General features: G+C 39.6%; 1 protein-coding gene across 4 annotated transcripts in view; it reads right to left on the reverse strand.

The window, feature by feature from the left end:
* Positions 1 to 3262: 3262 nt before the first annotated feature.
* rwdd3 (RWD domain containing 3) overlaps positions 3263 to 22300 on the reverse strand; it is a 115936-nt gene continuing 96898 nt past the window's right edge. For 2 of the 4 annotated variants that reach the window (XR_005630490.1, XR_005630493.1), the window contains 2 exons: positions 7163 to 7297; positions 3263 to 3299 (listed from right to left, as the gene is read on the reverse strand). The gene's annotated coding sequence lies outside the window, so the exon portion shown is untranslated. Of the gene's footprint in view, positions 3300 to 7162; positions 7298 to 18196; positions 18395 to 22300 lie in introns of those variants that run through there. The other 2 variants (XR_005630492.1, XR_005630494.1) reach the window with 2 other exon arrangements.

Here is a 22300-nt window from a genome sequence, read left to right on the forward strand (position 1 = left end):
TATTCTTGTAATTTCTGCACTCCTATAAGGATAAAGGAAATGGATTTTTCCAGCAGCAATGTCTTTCGTATAGTGTCATTCATAATAAATAATGTGCTAAAAGTTTATATACTGTTCAAATAAATGAAAGGAACACTTAATCATCACAGTCTCACACAAAGTCAATTAAACTTCAGGCATATCAGTCTGTCCAGTTAGGAAGCATAAGAGCTTGTGAATCATCTTCACCCGCTTTAGTGCAAATGAAAGTGACAACAACAATACAACCTCCAAAAAGGGAATGGCTTTACAGGTAGTGGCCACAGACAGTTGCTCTCTTCTTATCCTTCCTGACTGAGTCTTCTCTAGTTTTGCTAGTGTTCATGTCACTGTTGGTAACACGAGGCGGTACCTGCAGCCAATTCAGGTGGCACAGATAGTCCAGCTACTCTAGGATGGAACATCCATACATGCTGTCACAGGAAGGTTTATTGTGACTAACCAGCATAGTCTCAGGAGCACAGAGGAGATACCAGAAGACGGGCTGTTACATGAGGAGAGTTAGACAGGGACGTGGAAGAGCATCAACCCAGCAATAGAACCAGTTTCTGCTCCTTTGTATGAGGGGGAACAAGAGGAAAACTGCTACAGCCCAGCCGGCTACTAGTGTACATGTTTCCAACCAAACTGTCAAAAACAGAGAATGGCATGAGAGCCCGATGTCCTCTAGTGGGACCTGTGTTCACAGCCCGACTGGCATTCATCAGAGAATACACAGTTGGCATTTCCACCATTGGTGCCTTGTTCTCTTCACAGATGAGACCTGGGTTCATTTGCAGTCTTTGTGGTACATCCATGTTGAAGAGTAGGTCTTCTAAGGTTATTCCAGTTTCCTCCAACATCCTACACTTGAGTATATTAAGTTCAGTTGCAGTTTTCAATGAAATCTGAGTAAATATAATGAGCATGCCCTTCAACAGAGTGGCACATCTCTTCTACATCAGGCTACTGCCTGGGTCCACTGTACCTGCAATACGCTCCTAAAAAGCAGGATCACAAAATGTATGAATTGATCGGTGTTGCATAAAGTACCCAACTGCCTTACTGGAGTAACAGTTGAGATAACATTCTGGAAAATGAATCAAGTAAAAGTTGCCATTGAGACAACTGTTAATGTAAACGTTTGAAACATCTGATATAGCAAGAAGTCAAGAAAAATGGTACCTTTTATTAGCTAACTACAAAGATAACAATATGCAAGCTTTCAAGGCAACTTGATTACATCTTGCGTGAAGAAGGGGCCTGAGTTGCCTTAAAAGCTTGCATATTGTAATCTTTGTAGCCAATAAAAGTTGTCATTTTGCTTGACTTCTCACTACATCCATCATGGCTCAACACAGTACAACACCCTAGTATTATATCTCTAGGGGGATATACATCTGATATCAACTGTGCACAAATGTTTCTGTATTATATATAAAGTCAAAAAAGCTCTTACAAACCTAATGTAGTTCAGGTTAGTTTTTTTTTGCATGTGAGCCACATTACAATCCCTAAAGTATGAGTCAAATAACTGCAACTTGAAGAAGTGACTGACATTAAGTGTGAGGACACATCTTTATGACATCTCCCACTTTAAGAAGGAGTCTGTTTGTGAAATCCCTTTCATAAGATGAATTCTTGTAACACAAATGCTTGTTCACAATTAATTTAAATTTAAAAAAGATTAAACACTTCCTGACCACAAAAAGGCCTCCATTTTCGTTCAGATAAACATACACTAAGTGAAAGTTGACAGAATTAGTTTAATAATAACTTTATTCAAGAAAACAAACCTCATCTCATTCTCTTAACTTCTTTTTCTGGTGAGGGTCATGATGGAAGAAGGTTAAGCAGGTCAGCCCAGACTTTCCTGTCTCTAGCTATAGATTCCACCTCTTTTTGGGGAATTTCTAGGTGTTCCCAAGCCAGCTGACAGACATCACCCATCCAGTGTTTCCAGGGTCTGCCACAGGGTCTCTGCCCACTGGGACGTGCCCAGAGCAGTGCTACGAGGAACTGCCTGGGGGCATCTTGACAACTTGACCAAATGGCTCCACTTGATCTGGAGAAGCAGCAACTCAACTCAGAGGATGTCCAGAATCACTGAACTTCTCACCCTGTCATGGAGTGTCAGCCCAGCCACCCTGGAAAGGAACCTCCTTTCATTCTCATTCTTCATAACCATAGGTGAGGACAGGGATGTAGATCAACTAGTAAACTGAGGGTTTCAAGTAATGTTTAGTTTTAAATAATAATCAATGTTAACGTCAATATATTTACAGAGCACATTTAAAAAATATCAGCAATGCTGTAGCCAAAGTGCTTCACATAGATAGATAGATAGATAGATAGATAGATAGATAGATAGATAGATAGATAGATAGATAGATAGATAGGAAATTCACATACTCCAGCAGCAGCATACCGATAAAGAACAATATTAAATTAAAGAGTGATAACAATGAAGGTATAACAGACAGTAACTTTGTATAATGTTAACGTTTAACCCCCGGGTGGAACTTAAGAGTCGCATAGTGTGGGGGAGGAACGATCTCCTCAGTCTGTCAGTGGAGCAGGACGGTGACAGCAGTCTGTCGCTGAAGCTGCTCCTCTGCCTGGAAATGATACTGTTCAGTGGATGTGGTGGATTCTCCATGATTGACAGTCCGCCCGTCGCTGTGCCACAGATGTCAAACTGTCTAGCTCCATGCCTACAATAGAGCCTGCCTTCCTCACCAGAGGCACTTTGTCCAGGTGTGAGGCATCCTCTTCTTTACTGTTCAGTGGATACAGTGGATTCTCCATGATTGACAGGAGCCCCAGCCTGTCGCTGCCACGGATGTCAAACTGTCCAGCTCCATTTACAATAGAGTCTGGTCCATTTTGTCCCAGCACACCACCATGTACAAGAGGGCGCTGATAGAACATCTGCAGCATCTTATTGCAGATGTTGAAAGATGCCAGCCTTCTAAGGAAGTATAGTCAGCTCTGTCCTCTCTTGCACAGAGCACCAGCATTGGCAGTCTAGCCTAATTTATCATCCAGCTGCACTCCCAGGTATTTATACGTCTGCACCCTCTGCACGCAGTCACCTCTGATGATCACGGGGTCCATGAGGGGCCTGGTCCTCCTAAGATCCACCATCGGCTCCTTGGTTTTGCTAGTGTTCAGTTGTAGGTGGTTTGAGTTGCACGATTTAACAAAGTCCTTGATTAGGTTCCTATACTCCTCCTCCTGCCCACTCCTGATGCAGCCCACAATAGCAGTGTCATACAATACTGTAAGCACAAAGTAAAACTAAATAGGATAAACATACAACAAAACGTAATACAACCATCAATAAATTGAAACAAACCACTGACTAACAGTCTTCAGTCTAGTTTTAAACAAATTAGTTGAAGGTGCATCCTTAATGTAGTAAGGTAAAGAACTCCACAGACAGAGGTGCAGCAGCTGCAGACGCTCTGTCACTCTTAGTTTTACATTTAGTACGAGGGACCTCAAAACACAACTGACCAGTAGACAAAAGTTCTCTAGATGGCTGCTGTAATATAAGATAAATAAATGATGTTTAATAAAGTGCTTACCTAGGCTTGATCAGTTTTTTTTCTTTACAGTTACTTTAATTTACTTTACATCTATATTTTCTTCAGATTTCAGCTTTTTCTTGGGCTTTTCCAGCTAGTTTACAATCTGTGATGCCCAGGACAAAATGAGAGGACATGTGAGCGACACACACGATACGGTGAGTGCACTTGGCCACATGAGCCTCCTTTGCTGCAGCACACAGATCCATCTCACCATGATTATAGGCTGTCGTGAGGACTCTGTCTGATTGCGTGTCCCCAATGTCCAGCCCCGCCCCAAACATTCAGCCCCGCCTCCATCCTGCATGCTACAGTGAGGTGTACTTGAAATGACTGCGTAGATGATTGGGTTTTAGTGACAGCAGCACACCTATAAAAAGTGTCCCAGATTCTTTAAATATGTATATTTTTCTAAAGTGGTTGGTTCTAGCTTGGGGTAGATCGTATTTTACTGACTGAGCAAAGTGTTGCTTTTGAGTAGCCCATTTTTTTTCTGGTTTGAAAAATTTAGTAAAAAATGTGTCTAGCAAAATATATTTGAGTAAAAGTAGCTACCACTGTTTGAAAATACGGTGAAATAAAAGTGAAAGTAGACAGAACATGTTCCGCTCAAGTAAAGTGGAAATAATCTTGGACGAATTCAAGTACAGTAATGAAGTATTTTGACGTTGTTACTATTCAACACTGGAATTGATGGATTACATCAAACAATCACACCTTGTTTTATATAACACCTTTTACAGATCACATGACATGTGATCCAGTTAGTTCAATTTGGGTTCACAGGGAGAAGACGTTTATACCAGTTGCACTTTAGAACATGCAGTCCACCTGAAGCTAAGAATGTCTGCGCTCATCCAGTACTTTGATGAGAGACCATGTAGGATGTGTTTGGGGTGCTGCTAGAAGAAATGTTGATGAGGCCAGCAGGGGTCACTTACCCTGTGGCCTGAGTGTGGATCCCAATGCCTCAGTGCAGTGTCGAAGACACTGGGCTATAAAAGTGATGGCGTGCTTCAGACAAGACATAAAAACAAGATGCTGACTCTCTGTGGTCATTAAAGATCCCTGGGCATCTTTCAAAAAGAGTAAGGTTTAACCCAATAACCATGGCCTGGTCATTCTAGCCTCCTAATCTAATCATCTTCTGTCCCTTATTGACTATCTATCTCTGTCACCCCAGCACCACCTAATAGCGAATGTGTGCTGAGCGTACTGGTGCAAAAATGGCTGCCGTTGCATCATCCAGGTGGATGCTACAAATTGGTGGTAGTTCTAGTGAGTCGCTACTGTCTATGTAAAGCAGTTAGAGTTTTTAGAAAAGTACTATATAAAGTAAATGTAACCATTTATTGATTATTCTTATTATATATTATCATTATCCTGGCAGCACTGGGTGTAATGTAGGAGACAACCAGGCCAACACAGGTGCACATCAGGCCAGCTTTGGGGGTCTAATCATGCCTAACCCGCACAGCATGCCTGGACCTTAGTTAGACATGGAGTGGCCCAAAGATACAGGAAGCAGCAGAGGCCTTATGTGGCAAATGTTATCAGAGCCTAAGGCTGTGTAGCAGCTGAACTTGACAAGACTGTGTGGTGATGTGAGAAAGGTTATAACATTTAAAATAAGCAAGTAAGATAGCAACAAATGAAAAGAAATTTCAGAAATTTGCGAGGCCACTTCAGACTGAGAAACAATAAGCTGCAGTTTGTTCAGCCCAGCTCTATTTTTAGGGATGGGGGAGGAATGCTGGAGTACCCAGAAGACAACGGCACAGATGTGGAAGACCATGCAAACTCCACACAGATAATTAAACATCAAGATTCACATGCAGGGTGCTGGGAGTGTTTGGCTGCAGCTCTAACCACTGCACCACCCACCTTTCAAAGAGAGTGTGGTTCAGATGTTAAAAAGATTTGAGTGTATGCAGCATGCCATCCAAACAAATCTGGTTTATTATTAATGAGAAAAATTTAAATTATGATTAATGAGACTTTCTTCATTGCTGTATTGGTGTCTTTGGTTAATAAATGGATTAGTTATCTATTCACACGCACCTTGTACACTGCTTGGCACTTTTGTTCCAATGAGCCCATGCCATGCCGCTCTAAGTCCTTATTATTTATACTGTTACTTTATTTTACTTAATCACATTCACTTTTATTTTCAGCAATCCTGTAGCTAATGTGGGCACTCCTTCCAGATGATCATTTCCCCCAGTCTATGAACGTCAATGGAAGAAATAAAAGTAATGAAGAATTACAGCACTACTGCAGGGTCTTTGGACTGGCTTGGAACAAAATTGGATTCTGTCATAGAAAATGATGCTTTATGAATACCCAGACCCCGGCAATCCCCTTGCCCAACAGATTTCTCTTCAAATTATCATTCAATCTGCCCTGCTGCTCCCAGATGAAACAATTGCTGTGATTGCACTGCAGTCAAACAGTCAGGAGCTCAGGGGGAGACGCCATCCTGAGACTTTTTGTTTCAGTTCACTTTCTCGTCTAGTTATGACATTGGTGAAATGTAGCAGGCTGGATGAGGCCTAGTGGCTATGACACAGGTGTCTAAACCACAAGATTACAAGTTCTGATTTACTATGGGACCCTGGACAAGTCACTTAACCTCCTTGTGCTCCAGTTATTCATGAATTAACTATCCAGAAACTTGCATAATCCATAAAAGATTTGAGAAGGGCTTATGTCTACCACTGGATAAACTGGAAAAAGGCAGGAACCAGTACAGGATGGGGGGGGTTCTGTTACAAGGTACCCTCACTCGTTCACACATGTTGGGTCAATTTAGGATTGCCATAAGTGTTGGTATATGAGAAGAAACCATAGACCCCCCCAAGAAAGCCCATGGAGATAGGAAGAGAGCTTGTACGCCCAGACAGTGAATTGGAATCAGGACAATAAAATCAAAGTATCCATCTCTGGTCCATTTCCAATATTGTTGTTGCCAATAGCACTAACTTCTGGACCACCCAGAAACTGTATGTGTATGACGTTTGTTGTTAGGCCGCGTCAATGCAGAAGTGCTCTTCGTTTGCATCGTGTGAATTGGATGTCCCCAAATTGCTAGTGGCAGGGCGACCCAGGTACATCAGATATAAGAAGGACTATGGAGGGATCAGAAGATGCTCTAACCAGTGCTCCAATGCAGCTCTAAATAGCATACAATCCCTCATTTGTCAAGGATTTCAGTGCCTCCTGATATTGACAGAGTAAATCATTGGATCTGGTAGAACTTGAAAAGATCTTGAAAAGTAGCCTGAACCTGACAGAAATAGCATAAAGGAATGGGAATTTGGTGTGTTACACGCTGCACAACTGTGCACTGACTTCACACATACTGGGACAAGGGCTGGCAGTAACAGAAGTGAAATACTGTAAATGTGCCAACAAATGGCTATGTCATTTTTGTAACTTGCAGGTATGTTGTTTTATCAGATTAGAATCAAATAAAATTATTTCCTGGACAAGAAGAAAACAAATTACAAAGCATTGATGTAAGTGTTTAGCACAGAATTGTCCGAGAGCCTTACTTGATAGTTCCACCTTGTAACATCTTGTTCTTCTGGCATCACATCTTATCTGTCACCTTTTGGGAGATGTGTTCTCACAAGATTCCTTTTGTCAATTCTATCCAGAACCCTGTATGTCAGTCTCCAGAGTAGCACCTTTCACACAGCAAGAAAGAAGTTACAAATGAAACAATGCATTAAAAAATGTAAATAAGGGATTAGGTTCAGTGTGGTGTCAGAATCACCCTGGATGTCCATTTTCAGCACCTGGCAAGCTAAACATATATATAAAAAAACTGAAGCTGCAATGACTACCTCCAGTATGTACCACATGCACTTCAAAACAGGTAATCCAACTGAAGCTGAGCATTTTTGGGCCCAGCCGGGACTTGGATAGGAGACCATCTAAGAAAAGATTAGGTTGCTGTTGGAAAAGGTGTTGGGGAGACCAGCACGGGGCACTTACCCCATGGTCTGTGTGTGGATCCCAATACCCCAATGTAGTGACAGGGACACTGTGCTGAAAATATGATGCCATCCTTCGGATGAGACATAAAACTGAGGTCCTGACTGTCCATGGTCATTAAAGACCCCTGTCCACCCTACATAAAGAGCATGGTGTATCCCGATGTCCAGGCTAAATTTTCATTCATGGGATAGCCATTCTGGCCACCCGAATCAGCTCCTGCTTCTAATTGGCTATCTCTCTCACCTCTTAACCACCTATAGCAAAGGAGTATGGTGAGTGTACTGGCACAAAATGGCTGCCGTCACATCATCTAGGTGGATGCCGCAAATTGGTGGTAGTTGCAGTGGCTACCCTCCTCTCTATGTAAAGCACTCTGAGTAGTGAGAAAAGTGTTATATAAATGTAAAAAAGTATTATTAGTATTATTATATATTGCTCCAGGCAAGGTGCTGGTCTCTGAGGTGAGCATTAACTATTTTGGGGTGTTGGTGCTTGTGACTACTGCTCAAATTGGCATGACTTTCCAGACCCACAATGGGATGCGACTCTTATGAATTAACTGATCAGATATCTCCAGTGCCATGATGTGATACTGCATCTCTGTTCCTGCAATAACCAATGGTGCCAACGGATAGTATGGAGACATTTTACCTAGATAATCTTCTGTATCACCTATGCCACAGGACAGTAAATAATCAATGCACCACCAGCAATTAGAAAAACACCTACTTTACATCACACAGCTTGTTAGCAACATATGTCAGTCAGGCATTTTCAAACCCGCTTATTTCTGAACACGCAAGGGTTGCTAGAGCCTATCCCAATTGGCGTAGGGTGCAAGCCAGGAACAATTCTTTGGACAGGCCGCCAATCACATATACACACCAGGGCCAATTTACTATTGGCGATTTATCTAACCTGTAGAATGTCGGGGGAAACAGAAGCACCTGAAAGTAACCCGCACATAAACGGGGAGAACATGCAAACTCTATGCAGGAAGAACCTGGGATTCAAACCCAGGCCTCCTTACTGTGACGCAGCAGTGCTACTACTGCACCACCATTCTGCTCCTAGCAACAAACGCTCTCTGTTCTAACTATATACATTTATTTATTTTTATTTTTTAATTGATTGATTGATTAATTAATTGATTGGCTGTATTATTTGTCTTGCAAGTCTTTATGCTTGCTTTTTATGTTTCTGCTGCTGTGTGTACCACAATTTCCCCATGGGATTAATAAAGTTTATCTAATCTAATCTAATTTATTAAAAATATACAGCATATATGGCATACATTTTTAGATACTACTGATTATTCTTCACATCATGGAACCTAAAATAATACAATTCAGGGTCCCAATGAAAGTGCACTGCAAAAAATGAAATCTAAGCAAGTGAAAAGTATTTATATCGTGACATTAAATTTTATTTTCCTTATTCTAAGAATTATTGACGTATCAGATCATTTATATTTATGATTATTTAGCTTAATTTAAAAAATCTTGTCAAGTAAATTTTGCTTACCCCATTGCCAGATTTATTTGCTAAATAAAAGTAAAACAACTCCCATTTAAATAATTTTTTTGTTCTAGGTTTTATATTTGCATTTTTTGCAGTGTGTAATGAGATTCCATCAAACAATTGTACAAGCTTCCCTGCTTATCCCCATGAACGTGTGGCAAAGAAGGTACACAAGGCTATGAATGTCCACGTATTGTTCTGATCTTGCCTGCTATGTGTGAAGACAGTGGCTTTGTTTTTAATCACTGGGATTGGAGCCTTAAGCGTTTCTAGGAAGTCCACAAAACTTTGCACTCCAAGATAGCCCTGAATCTTTTGGGCTGATCTTCTTCTACTGGAATTTGTATTTTTCATTTTTATGTAGAAGATGATAGGAATTGCTTGGAAACAGGTCAAAATAAGAATGACATGTTAACTAATTGCAATTAATTAATGAATTAATTCCCTGCAATTAATTGTTAATTGTAATTGGGCTTATTGAACACACAAGAGCTGTTGACTTCTCTCTTGTGATTTGCATTACACACTTAAAGATTATCAAGTTGGATTTTTTTCATTTAGCTTGGTAGTTATTATATTTACTGGAAGAAATGGATGAATCTTTTAGAATGACACAGGTGATTCAGAAGAAGGAATGTTGAAAATACAAGCCAAATGGTCTTACTGGGAATCTGTCCTATCTAATGGCTAAACCAGAAATTAAAGTCTAAGCCAGTAAAAAGGATGTTAATAATGAGCAATAACAACCGTCACACTTGAGTTCTTTAGATATACTCCCAAATAGAAATAACTAGGAATGGCACAGTGCCGAATGTTATCCCATCTCAGCGATAACATCAGTCCTGGGCACCTCCAAAAAACCATAGCAATTAATGGTGATACCCAATAGAACCAAGATGGCACAAATATGTAACTTATATAAAATTAATTCCATTCAAAAATGAATGCCAAAATTGTCTTCTACAAACCCCAAAATCTATATTCAGATAGGTTATTTAATTAACAGAGCTCAAAAGCAACAGTAAATAATTTCAGATGAACACAAATCATAATAGTAATAAAATTTAAAGGCATGTGGAATTGAATCATAGACACTATTCAAAATAGAATTTACATACTGAAGTGATCCTTATTTATTGATTTTTAAGTAACTATCTATGATATAGCTTTAATCATTTAAAAGCTGCGATCCTTTAAAATATAAAATTGAAACATTCATTCATTCACTTTCTAGGAATGCTCATCCAATTCAGTCACAGGATGGGCAGAATTTATTAAATTTTTTTGGAGATGTAAGTTGATAGGCAATAGAAAAAATGATAATTGTTAGATTTGCACGATTGAGAGGTGAAAAACAGTAACTGAGGCACAAGGGATAAAGCAAGATCATAATCTAAAGACAAAGTGAAGAAGAGGGGATTTGAATTTAGGACATGGATACCCTGACATTATGAACAGGTTTAAAGTGTTGTTGATAATAAAAGGCAGTTGATGTCTATTGCTAAGAGAACAAGAAGTTTTTACATAAAGAAGAAACCATTGTGTCCATCAAGCTTGTAAAATCAGCTAATAGCTAAGAGAGAGAGAGAGGTTGGGAGCTGATAGCACGTTGCTGCACCCGCCACACGACAGACCACTTAGATTGGGACCCAAATGCAGCAGGTCACACCTCAGCACCACAATGGAACAGTGTGGCGTTTTTTACTGTGGTTGGAGTGCCAATACTGCTACCAAGTAAGTTGTCCCAATATCTCGTTCAGAAGCCTGCCAGAGTCATTAGGGACATTTGAAAAGTCGTTTGAAGAAAGTTATCATTAGGCTAGTTGAATGATTATTTAGGCTAGTCTTTAAAGACCAAGCTTTGACTATAAGTCCACGGTAATGCCTGGAGATGTTTCTGCATCTGGGTTATTGTTACGATATGCTCCATAGTTTACAGCACTTCTCTTCAGTTATTACCAACCCAGAGTGTTCACTCCACATCCTGAGTCTGAGTTCAAGTCATTGGCACAGTGTGTGTTTTACTATTGCTTTAATTGCTCTGATAATCAGTAATATGAGTGCCTCTGACATCCACACCTTCAATTCCTGGGTGTGATCTACTCGCAGGGTGTAGGTGATTGTTCCTTACAGTGGCCCTTTCATATAGTTAATTGAGTTAAGCATTAGACTCAGAATATTAATTTCTTTGAATTAGTGAGTGATAAAAATTCTCCACACCTTTAGTGCCTGAATAACTTATATCCATTGCTATGCACTTTAAGTCCTTGGCACAACATGTTTCACTCTGAAATGCTCTTCTAATCAGTACCTGATTAATTCTTGAACACATCCACCTCTCCGCGTCTTGAATTTGAGTCTGGGCTAACCGTTTGGTTCACGGTAGTCTTGGGCGATACACTTGTCATAATAAGTGCCTGAGTCATTCTTGGTCATATCCAGTCTTTTCCCATTTTGAGTCTGAGTTTTCTCAGGGTATCCCCACTGACTTCCCTGCCTTGAGTTTCGACTTCATGCTCTTGGCTCGGTGTATTTCACACTCACGTCTCCTTCTAATCAGCGTCTGGGTTATTCTTAAGCACATCTGCCTTTGGCTGAGACTGTTTTCCTCCTGACTGACTTCTGATCATATCGACATGTTATGTATGATTTTCTCTTTTTGTCTGAATGACTCTGGTGTATGGCACCTACTTTTATTAGTATGAATTCACCTTAAACCAATGGCTCACCATAGTAAACTCTGATTTGAATTTGCTCTTCTAATCAGTTCTTCATTAATTCTTGAGCACAGTCACCTCTGCTCATCTATAATTTGAGTCTGACTTGGGTCTTTGATTCAGTGCTCTACTGCGACTCAATCTTGATGATCAATGTCTCACAGATTTCTGTCCATATCCAGCTCTTCACATCTTGAGTGTTAATCTTCACAAAGTGCCCACATTTATTTTGTTAAATTAAATTAATTGATCTCACATAGCATGTTTAATTATTACAGTAATGCATACTTCATGTTTCGTGATTGGGAACTACAAAAAGTGTAAGCACAGGGGATGTGAGTTTTTAGGGGATATTGGCAGGCATGAAAATGTTTGTTTAATGGACGAATCCAAACTCTCAGTTACTAGTGACAAGCGAAATGATTAGCTTGAAACAGAACTTACATGAAAAGTCAGTGTTTTAATTTAAGACAAAACTTACAAACCCAATTATGTTTTAATACCAGCAACATTTGTGCTATTGACTCTAGGAGAAAGGTGTCTAGTCCTGTCTGGAAGCAATCGCATGCATTAATTCCGCCAGTGTCTGTCTGTTAATTAGTATTTCAAGAAAGTGCTCTCGTGAAAATAAAATCATCAGACTTATTTCCTACCAGGTGTAGACATTTTGCTGAGTTCTCAGCCATAATAATGTGGTTGTTCTACTGGAGCAATCCTGGCATTCGCAGTCCCTAAAATTCATCAGAAACAGAACAGAATCTCGAAGCTCCACCGCCAACCATCAAGCTGATCTGCAGAAATCAAGACTCTGGAAAGGCCAGTTGCTAAGTAATGGGTGGTCCGGCACTAGCGAGGATGAGGCAAGCGACTTTCTGTGTAGTTGGATGACAAACAACAGTGCATTTTGGAGTGTCTTCATGCGTAAAATACGCACTTTCAATTTTGGTGTCATTGTTTGTTAAATATGCAGTATATCACATTTTTTAAAAAACACACCGCACTCCTGCTATTGTGAACAAAAGACATTGGATTGATTTTACTGGTGTGCAGGCGATTAACTGCATTATACAGTTGCCGAAAACAACACAAGGAAATGTGAAAGTGTGAACGATGCTTTATGGAGCAATATTCCTTATGTTCCAACCCCCAACAAATGTTAATTCTCTCAGAAAAGTCTTTTTAGTAAGTATTGTGTTTGACAATTGTAAGCTAAACAGGTTTCATTCTCTGTGGTCCTACTAGTGCATTATTTAGTTTGAGTATAATGTCCCTTGACAAAAATTCAACAGTTTTTATGATATAGCCTAACATTTTATTTGCCTTTTCCATTGCTTCTTAGTCGATGAACATGTTGTGTCAACATAGACCCCTAAGTCCTTTCCAGAGGTTGCTTCCTGTATGGCATTGTCTTCCATCTTGCATTTCCTTTTCTCATGTGTAGCACTTTGCACTTTTCTACATTAAACCATATTTTCCAATGTTCACCCAGTTCTGAAGATTGTCATTTTAAATTCTTTTCATTGCCACCTCAGTGTCTGCCATCCCTCCAATTTTAGTGCCATCTGCAAATTTGACAAGTTTCCTGACAACACCAGAATCAATGTCATCAATATAAATTAGAAAAAGTAACAGTCCAAGGACAGAACCCCGAATGACTGCACTGAAGACCTCTCTCCATTTAGAGCATTCTCCTCTTATCTGTCCCCTGCCGGTTAACCAACTAAAGATCCAGTTTTGTAGGTTACCTCCGATGCCAACAGCTTCTGATTTTCGGAATTAATGCTGAACATATGCTGCACCAAATGCATGCCTATAACATTTGTTCAGGTCTTGATTGATTGTAATGTTTCTCTCACTAGACCACCAAAGCACATGCTTGCATTTCCATTTCAGAAGGCAATATCTTTGTGAAATAACTAAATACATTTTAGTACAGTGAAAGAAAATGTAACTGATGTGACCTTCTTCAATGATCATTGTCCTGTTGTCTACAGAACAGAGACAGCAAATCACAAATGGGCTTTAACATTGAATAACAGTAGCAGTGCTTGTTGAAGACTTTCTGAGGTGATTTCACGCCACTCGGACTGAAAGGCTGCTGTGGAGGAAGACAAGCAGTGGAGTGAAGTGCACCACCAATCTCCTTTTAGAATGGCTGAATCTAACAGCAATTTGTTGCTTTTTGCTGTTCTCCATTCTTAAAACGTCATGGATATGCTTTTTTGCAATAAGTGTACAATCTGAAGATGCGGATCAACGCTTGATAACATTTTTGGCTTGATAAATGAAGTATTTGGTAAGTTTTAATGCTTTGATTTCATGTTAGAACACCGGTACATATTAATAATATTAACTCTATTATAAAAAGCAAGAGCAGGCTAGTTATTTTTTCAAATTTATAAAATATATGTCACTTTAGAACACAACGTCATGTGGCAAATTAGTATATGCCATGATTGTGAAGAAATGACATTGACTTGTTCAGAACCTGATACCACCAATCTTTGTGTGTCCTTAGCTGGTGTTCACTCCAGCGTGGTTCAGCATACTCAACCTGACTTGTTCTTAGTAATATTCAGATCCTGACTGATTGCTAAATGCGTCCACAAGTCTGAACCCAGGTCATTGCTGATGTTTTGTAGTTCATTATAGTTGAGCCATTTTTGATCATACAGTAACTAATAATGCAGCTACCCATTAAATCAATTGCAACATGTTAGTCGTTATCTTGCTATGTGGCTGTTAGGGGCCATGTTGGTAAAGCTGTCACTGTCAGATTTGTTAAGGACGGTAAGTTCTAGTGCAGGTGAAATGGGCACCTGGGTAACATGATGTCTGCATCTTAAAGTGTTTAATTTAGATAATGACTGTAGATAATTGTTTTGAAAATCTCTGCCTAATAATTGCTTCAATTTAATGACTACTGTTTGACATACAAAAATGCAAACACTGTGCTAAGATAAACAGATCCACAGATCCGTAATTTATATACGCATTGTTCCACCCGTTGTTATTTTTTCTGCATTCATCCTGTAAATGTAATAAACCGTTTGCGACTGGCACCAGAAAAGCCATCCTCTAATGTCAGGTTCATTGTCAGTGTGCTCCTGACATAAAATAATGACAGAGAGATTGGTTTTGGAACATTTTTATGGCTGCTACGGCACCCACAGTCAACTGCCGCAATAAAAAGAGCAGTTAGAAGTGAATAAGATGGAAAACAGAAAGCAGTTTATCTTTGAGGTTTTCTTCAAGCTTAATATTTCTAGACACAGTCATTTTTCACATGTGAGCTGCTAGTGATATCTTTCAGGATGGCATGCATTTTCTAAGACAGGGACCTGCATTTCAGAAACATACTTTACCCAAATAAGTGAGGCCGTTAAAAAGCTGTTTAGCCCATGCTTTTCTTCCCTTAAGCCCAGAGAGACCCACTTTGTTTTTGTGTCTTTAGTGGTTCATCTGCACTAAACTTCCCTCACAGGCTCTGCCGTGTATTTACAACTCTCCTAAGTGAAAACACAGCTCCTCCATTGTCTCAAATCTGCTCTTTCTAAGCCTCCACTCATAACCCTTAGTCGTGTTATCTGTATTAACAACAAAGTGCTGCTTTGATCGGCCTTATTGAAATCCCTAAAGACGTATTCTATCAAGTTCCCCCTAAGGCAGCTTCTTTTTTTTGAAGAAGAGTTAGCCTTTTTAATCTAACCTCATGCCTCAGATCCCTGAGTTCATGTACTGCATTAGACTTCCCGCTCTCCTTTGAACTTGTTCTCAAATGATCAGATCACTCATGGCAGGCTGACCAAAAGAGAACACCAACACCAGAGATGTGGCCATTCCACTGCTTTATACAGGACTGGATATTGCTGGTAAAGCTTTTAACTCACACTGATAGTAAAGATAATGCCCGATAAAATAATACACTGCAGGGTTTGCTATAAAAGAATTTCACGTCACTCTGAACGTATGACGCCTGTCCATTTGCTGGCACTGCATGCACACAGTCTATCTGCTACCCCATGAGCTCTCGGAGGACGCTCTTTCCTGAAAGTGAATACCACATATTAAAATGGTCTCCAGTTACAACACCATAACTAAGAAATCTTTGTTTATTCAGTGTATTGTGAACGTGTGTCTGGTTGACAAGAAAGAAGTGGAGCAGGGGAATCAATTTTTTAGCTGTTCAGTCCCCCAACTGCTGAGGATTCTTTGAGTTGAAATAACTGTTTTATTCAAATCCACAGTCACCTTTTCTTGTTTCCTGTTTCTAACAATTGCCACTAGTGCTGAGCAGTAAAATTTGCCAAAGCATCTTTCGCTGTGAATTTACTGGTCTTGCCGTTGTCCTTGTTTGCCAAATTTTTCCCTGAAAATTCTTTGAGCAGCTGCCTTAAATTTTTTTTTCCCCAGTAGCTCATGATACTTTTGCGAGTCCAGCATAACATCACAGAATCATAGCAGCCATGTTGGATGGGGATGTCATTACCCAATCTACGGCACCTGCCTGATTGGCATCAGAAGTTCATGCATGTCCATGGTAAGGGTCCACCGTGACCTGACACTTTATAGCGCTGTTCTTTCTGCTGAATAATTTACGCCATATATATACATATGTGATGTCAAAAGCCAATCAGTACTCCAGCCAGATTAATATTATGCATGCATTAAAAAGGAAAAGACACAGTACTGTCATTAGAGGAATACAATAACTGACTTTAACTTGAATATTATGAAAATAATATAGTTTTTCTGTATAGAGTCATTCTACGTTATGCTTTCACTCCTGGATTAAGCACGTTATGCTCCAAGCTATCCAGCGCAGACAGGGTAGTGACAGGGATAGTCCACCCAGAGTATAAAACAATGATCCTGCACATCTCATGCACTTTGGGTGTTAGTTAGTCATAGAGATACAAGCTTGGAAGAAGCAGAGAGAGGCAAAGGAGTCAAAGTATAATTTTATCTCCGGGAGAAAAATTACAACATTTAAACAATCTAGATGAGACCAGGCCATTGAGCCCAATAAAGCTCGTTATTCCTATCCACTTAATTCTACTACTTTTGAAATTCTCTGTTAATAACACTACTTATTCCAAGTGTCTATGGTTCCTAGTGTAAAGAAAAACTTCCTAATGCTTGTGTGAAATTGACCTTTTTTAAGTTTTTAACAGTGTCCCCGTGTTCTTGATTAACTCATTTTTCTTGATCCACTGGACTAATTCCCTTCAAAATTTTAAACACTTCAATCATGTCTCCTCTTAATCTTCTGTTGCTTAAACCTAAAATGTTTTAATCTTTTCTCATAACTCATCCCCTACAGTTCTGTAACCAGCCTAGTTACTCTTCTCTGAACTTATTCCAGCACTTCTATGTCCTTTTTGTATCCTGGAGACCAAACCTGTACATGATGGTGCATTGGTTACCACTGCTGCCTCTCAACTCAGATCACATTTTCCGCCACATTAATTGGTCCGTCATAGTTGGCAGATGATTGCCTAGCCCTCAGTGACATGTAAAAGATCATTGCATCTTTATATTCTATTCAAAATTAGTTGTATTTCTTCTTCCTGACTGACTTTAATGCATTTCTCCAAGTTCATCGAAGTTTCCGAATTTATCTGCATTTTCCCCAAATGCGAGACAAAGCAAATTTATTTGGGTTACTTTCATTTCATTACTTCGTTACTTTTTCCTGTTTTCTGAGTTGTGTTGAGTAGTGCACTTCATTGTATACTGACATCTGCATACTTCAGTATAGGGGTCCTGATGACTTTATGGTTTTTGCAGACCCTTTCAGACATAGTGCTACCTGCCCACACTGGCATGCTGTCTCCCTGCTAGAGCACGCATCTCTTTCTCTGGTGATGTCCTTCACTCTGCCAGCATTTTGTCCACTGGGTACCCATTCAAAGAATCATCTAAAATCAATCAACATATAGAAACACTTGAACACTCAGTGCAGTCAGTTATTCTTACTAAAATCAATCATTTTTTGTCACACTAATATTAATCACTTGTGGGTAGCACCACCTTGATAAAATGATAAAACAATCTGAAGTCGTTCAGCACAATTCAGTTATTCATCTCTCTGTCCAGGGTCAACACTGGTCTAATATCAGATGTATACAAACCACTAGATGTCCGGTTAGCACCTCTCATTGGGTGCAAACAGTATTTTTCTTCTTATAGTCTGTGGTCAACAACAGTAACATCTGCCACTGGGTATTTTCACACTCTCGCCCTCCAATATGTCACTAAAACCAGCCAGCGTCTTTCATAAAGTTCATGCAAACTGGCCTTTGCCCCATCAGGAGTAAAAAAATGTAATCATCTGTATCTCTGTACCTTTTATTGAATGTCCTAATTTTTGCATCACCACCCAGTATCATTTATGAAGCATCTCTCCAGTCTCTCCATGATTGGAACTGCTCACCAGGTGGACACACTGTTTCTTCTCTCCGACTCTCCCTGTGTCCCCATTTATCACCCTTGTGAATAATTCTTTGAGGGGGTGGGGCTTCCTTGGCTTCATTGGCCTCAAGGCTATGAGGAATAAAAGAAGACGAGACTGTTAGTGACAGCACTCCCTCTTGTCCTGGTGTGGTACAAGATACATTGGTGAGCCTGGAAGGCAACCCTCTGGTGGGCCCATGTGACAAGCCGTATGAGCCAAGTTTTGTGGACTTAACCCTTCTGGATTGCTCCCGTGGCCCCAGTATGTGTGCATTTGCTAACTCTTGCTGGCAGTGGTGCAACTTCACAAACCACAGAAATGGGCTTTTGGATTCAGACCATGGTGTCTTTTCAAAATGCAATACATCTTAATAAGTTAGATGCTTTTTCAAAGGGGTAGCTTGTGAAAAAAGGTAAATACAAAGCCAAAGCAAATGTTTTAAATAAATTGATCATAATGAAATGCATTCCAAGATTGCAGCTGTTCGTACATATATTCCAAAGCCTTCACTCTGAAATATTTTCCCTCAATTAAGAAGCAATATATCTAAAAGAAGTCCTAAACAGAAAAGCACAAAAGATAATTTAGGCAAATCAATAATTCTGGGCTGCAATCCAAAGGCAGGAACGAGTCAGACGCCGCCGTCTACGAGCATCAGCTGGAAGCTGACCAGATACAAGGCCAGGCTAAAAGCATTGAGTATGAAGTGATAACCTGATGTCATTTTGGCTGACTCTAGACTGACAAAGAGTAGATTATCAATTAGTGTTTTAAAAAATTCACAACAATAAAAAACAGGACATGGCTACTTAGCTCTCTGCTAATGTTCAACTTAGACAGCCACCACATTTATCTAACCAGAAAGAAGAAACGCAAAAGCAATGACATCAGCCTCCATGTGCATTATGAGCACATGTCAAAATGATCCCAATAAAAGTTCCCTCATCTTCTTTTGTTTCTTCCCTTATTTTAAATTCATTTCCTTCAATGTCACCCAAAACAACTATTTTATTTTTAATCATGAGTGCTGTGTAGTTTTATTGTATTATTTCAGGATGTGCACTCGCATGCTAATAAGCTAATGTATTCTTGCTGTTATTCTAATTAAGAATCCAGGCTCAATAATGGAAAACCATGCGCTAATGCTAAGGTAATTGGTGCAGGTGGTTCAGACTGTCACTGCGAAGAACAGCAGGTCATTAGAACTATTAAAATATTACGGCAAATGCCAGGTTCAAGTGGCACATTAAATAAACCCGCATCACAAAGCAGCTTTGCCAGTAAAGTGCAGGAGCGACTGTGTTGTTTTTTTTTTTTTTGTTTATCCTTTACCTTATCAACAAAACAGAAAGGAAATAGTTTTAAACTTTAGAGGCAATATATTTATAACTCATTTTAAATAATACATGCAGTATCTATCTATCTATCTATCTATCTATAAATATACTGTATAATAATATACTCAGTATACATATACACACACACAGTGGATTCAAAACGTATTCATACCTCTTTACTGTCTGCCCACTCTACTGCATTGTGGATTTAATTTTAAATGGATATCTTTGCTACTTTTGCTCATCAATTACCCATATTGGAGAAGTTAAAACATGTTTTCAGGAAGGCTTGCAAATATATTGTTAAACAAAATCTGAAATCCCTCATTAATAGAAGTATTCTGACCCTTTGCACTGGCACCCCAAATTGTGTTCACGTACATCCTGTTTGCTTTTATTATCCCTGATATGTTTCTAGAATGTGATGAGAGTCCATCTGTGGTAATTGGTAATTTGAATTGATTGTACATCGTTTAGAAAAGTACTCACCTGTGTATGTAAGGTCCTACAATTCACACTGAATGTCAGAAGACAAAAACCAAACCATGAAGTCCAACAAATTCTTTGTAGAACTCCTCGATTTACAGTAATTGTGGTCACGCATAGATCAGGTCAAGGGTATAAAACCATTTCTAAAGTTTTGAGTATTCTCAGGAACATAATGGCCTCAATAATTGTAAAACAGAAGAGTTTGGAATCACCAGGGGCCTCATGCATAATGCCGTGCGTAGAATTCACACTATAACATGACGTAAGCACAAAAGCCGAAATGTGCTTACGCACAGAAAAATCCAGATGCAGGAATCTGTGCGTACTCCAATTTCCACGTTCTTCCGCTACATAAATCCCGATCAGCGTGAAAAGTAACACTCGTGCACGCGCCTTATGTCCCGCCCCAACTCCTCCCAGAATTACACCTCTTTGAATATGTAAATCAATATAAATTGCCCTTCAGCTCAGCCTTCTGTGAAAAGACAATGGAAAAAGCACGGGGGAAAATATAAAAATTTCAGCGAATACCAAGTGGAGGCAAAGGAAAAACATACAATTTGTTTAATTAAACCGTGGTATAATCAACAAAAGGAAGTTGTTTGAGTGACATAGCGTGTCGGAGAAACTTGAAAGCTCAGAAATCAAAGTCGCTGTGAAAAGGCTTATTAGTACAGAGAAAAAAAAGGCACACAGTAGCCCACCGTCATAAACGTCACATCTTAAAATTGTTTAATTAACCAGTTTCTCAAATCACATTGTAATTAAAGTAGCACGTTAAATGCTTTGTTTTGTATGTGATCTTCTATGTGCTCTATGTGTGTGAATCACTACTTGCTTCTTAAACCGGCTCTCTTCCTCCGACTGGACACAGAATCCATTACATTCGTGATATTACAGCTCTCTGAATAACTAAAATACTGAGATGTATACGTGACATCATTTTCATGATGATATGAGTTAAAGCACATTATTAAACATGGGTTTCACGGCGCAGTGATTGTGCGCGACCTTCTATGAAATTATTTATTGCAGCAGTACTCAGGGGCGTCTCTAGGCTTGTGGCGGCCCTGGGCAGAGAAAGAATTGGTGGCCCTTAAGCCGCCAATGTTAATATGGTATCTTATGCACGGCGGATGGCCACGTCCAATGCGGACACTACATAGCCGCCTCGTGCTCATGACACAAGCATTTAAGTGTTGTCGAAATTTGCCACTACGTTTTTAGCTGTGTCCTTATTTTCTCTTTCTGTTTTATATTCAATATATATTGGCGTGGCCGCCCCTGCAGTCCTTGCTTTTCTTCCTCCAAGTAACCAATCTCCACACAATCAGCTCTGTAATAGATGTTAAGCCATCTGTAAGCTTAGAGCGCCGATTCTTTAGAACGTTTAAGGAACATTGAACTATCTTCGTAGTACATGTTTAATTATTCTATCCTTTACGCCAGTCCCAGTGAAGAATATAGATTATTTAAATGAAGTTAAAGTTTTATCTGTATAATTTAATAAACATATTTTGCTGCATTTCACCTTAAAAATGATATCGTCATCATATGTAAATACGTGCTTTATAAAGTGTCTCAGGTTGTGCGATATTATAACTGTAGTGCAAGTTTACAGTGGGGTGATTGTACTTATAAGTACAAACAGTTCTACAAGGTGCAATTGATTGAGTGCGTTATTAGTTCTTGGGATGAAACTGTTTCTGAACTGTGAGGTCCGTACAGGAAAGGCTTTGAAACGTTTTGCCATGGCTGGGGTAGCATGTGCTTGATACTGTATACCGATAATTCTCTTTCCGATCGGCTGCTGCTGTGATTCCCCACTCAGATACAGTGATATAAATACTCCGAGTGGTGCAGTGAGAGTAATATGGAAAAAGATGATCCGCTGTGGCAACTCCCAACAGAAGCAGCTGAAAGAAGAAGAAGAAGAAAAAGAAGGTGCAGTGAGAGTAACAACACTAAAGCAGTTATGGTATTTGTTACAAGTTAATTACAATTAGATGCATTACACTAATAAACAATATGCGGTTAGTTTCAGTGTATATATAAAGCCGCGTCAGGAAAATAAAGAGTAACCACACAGGAACAGTAGCACTGCTTTGACGCTGGGTGCTGCCAGTCTGCAAAACCGAGCGGAGAACTTGCGTACGACAAGGTATGAGG

The sequence above is a fragment of the Polypterus senegalus genome, chromosome 14 (assembly GCF_016835505.1).
Source record: "Polypterus senegalus isolate Bchr_013 chromosome 14, ASM1683550v1, whole genome shotgun sequence".
NCBI classification, from domain to species: Eukaryota; Metazoa; Chordata; class Cladistia; order Polypteriformes; family Polypteridae; genus Polypterus; species Polypterus senegalus.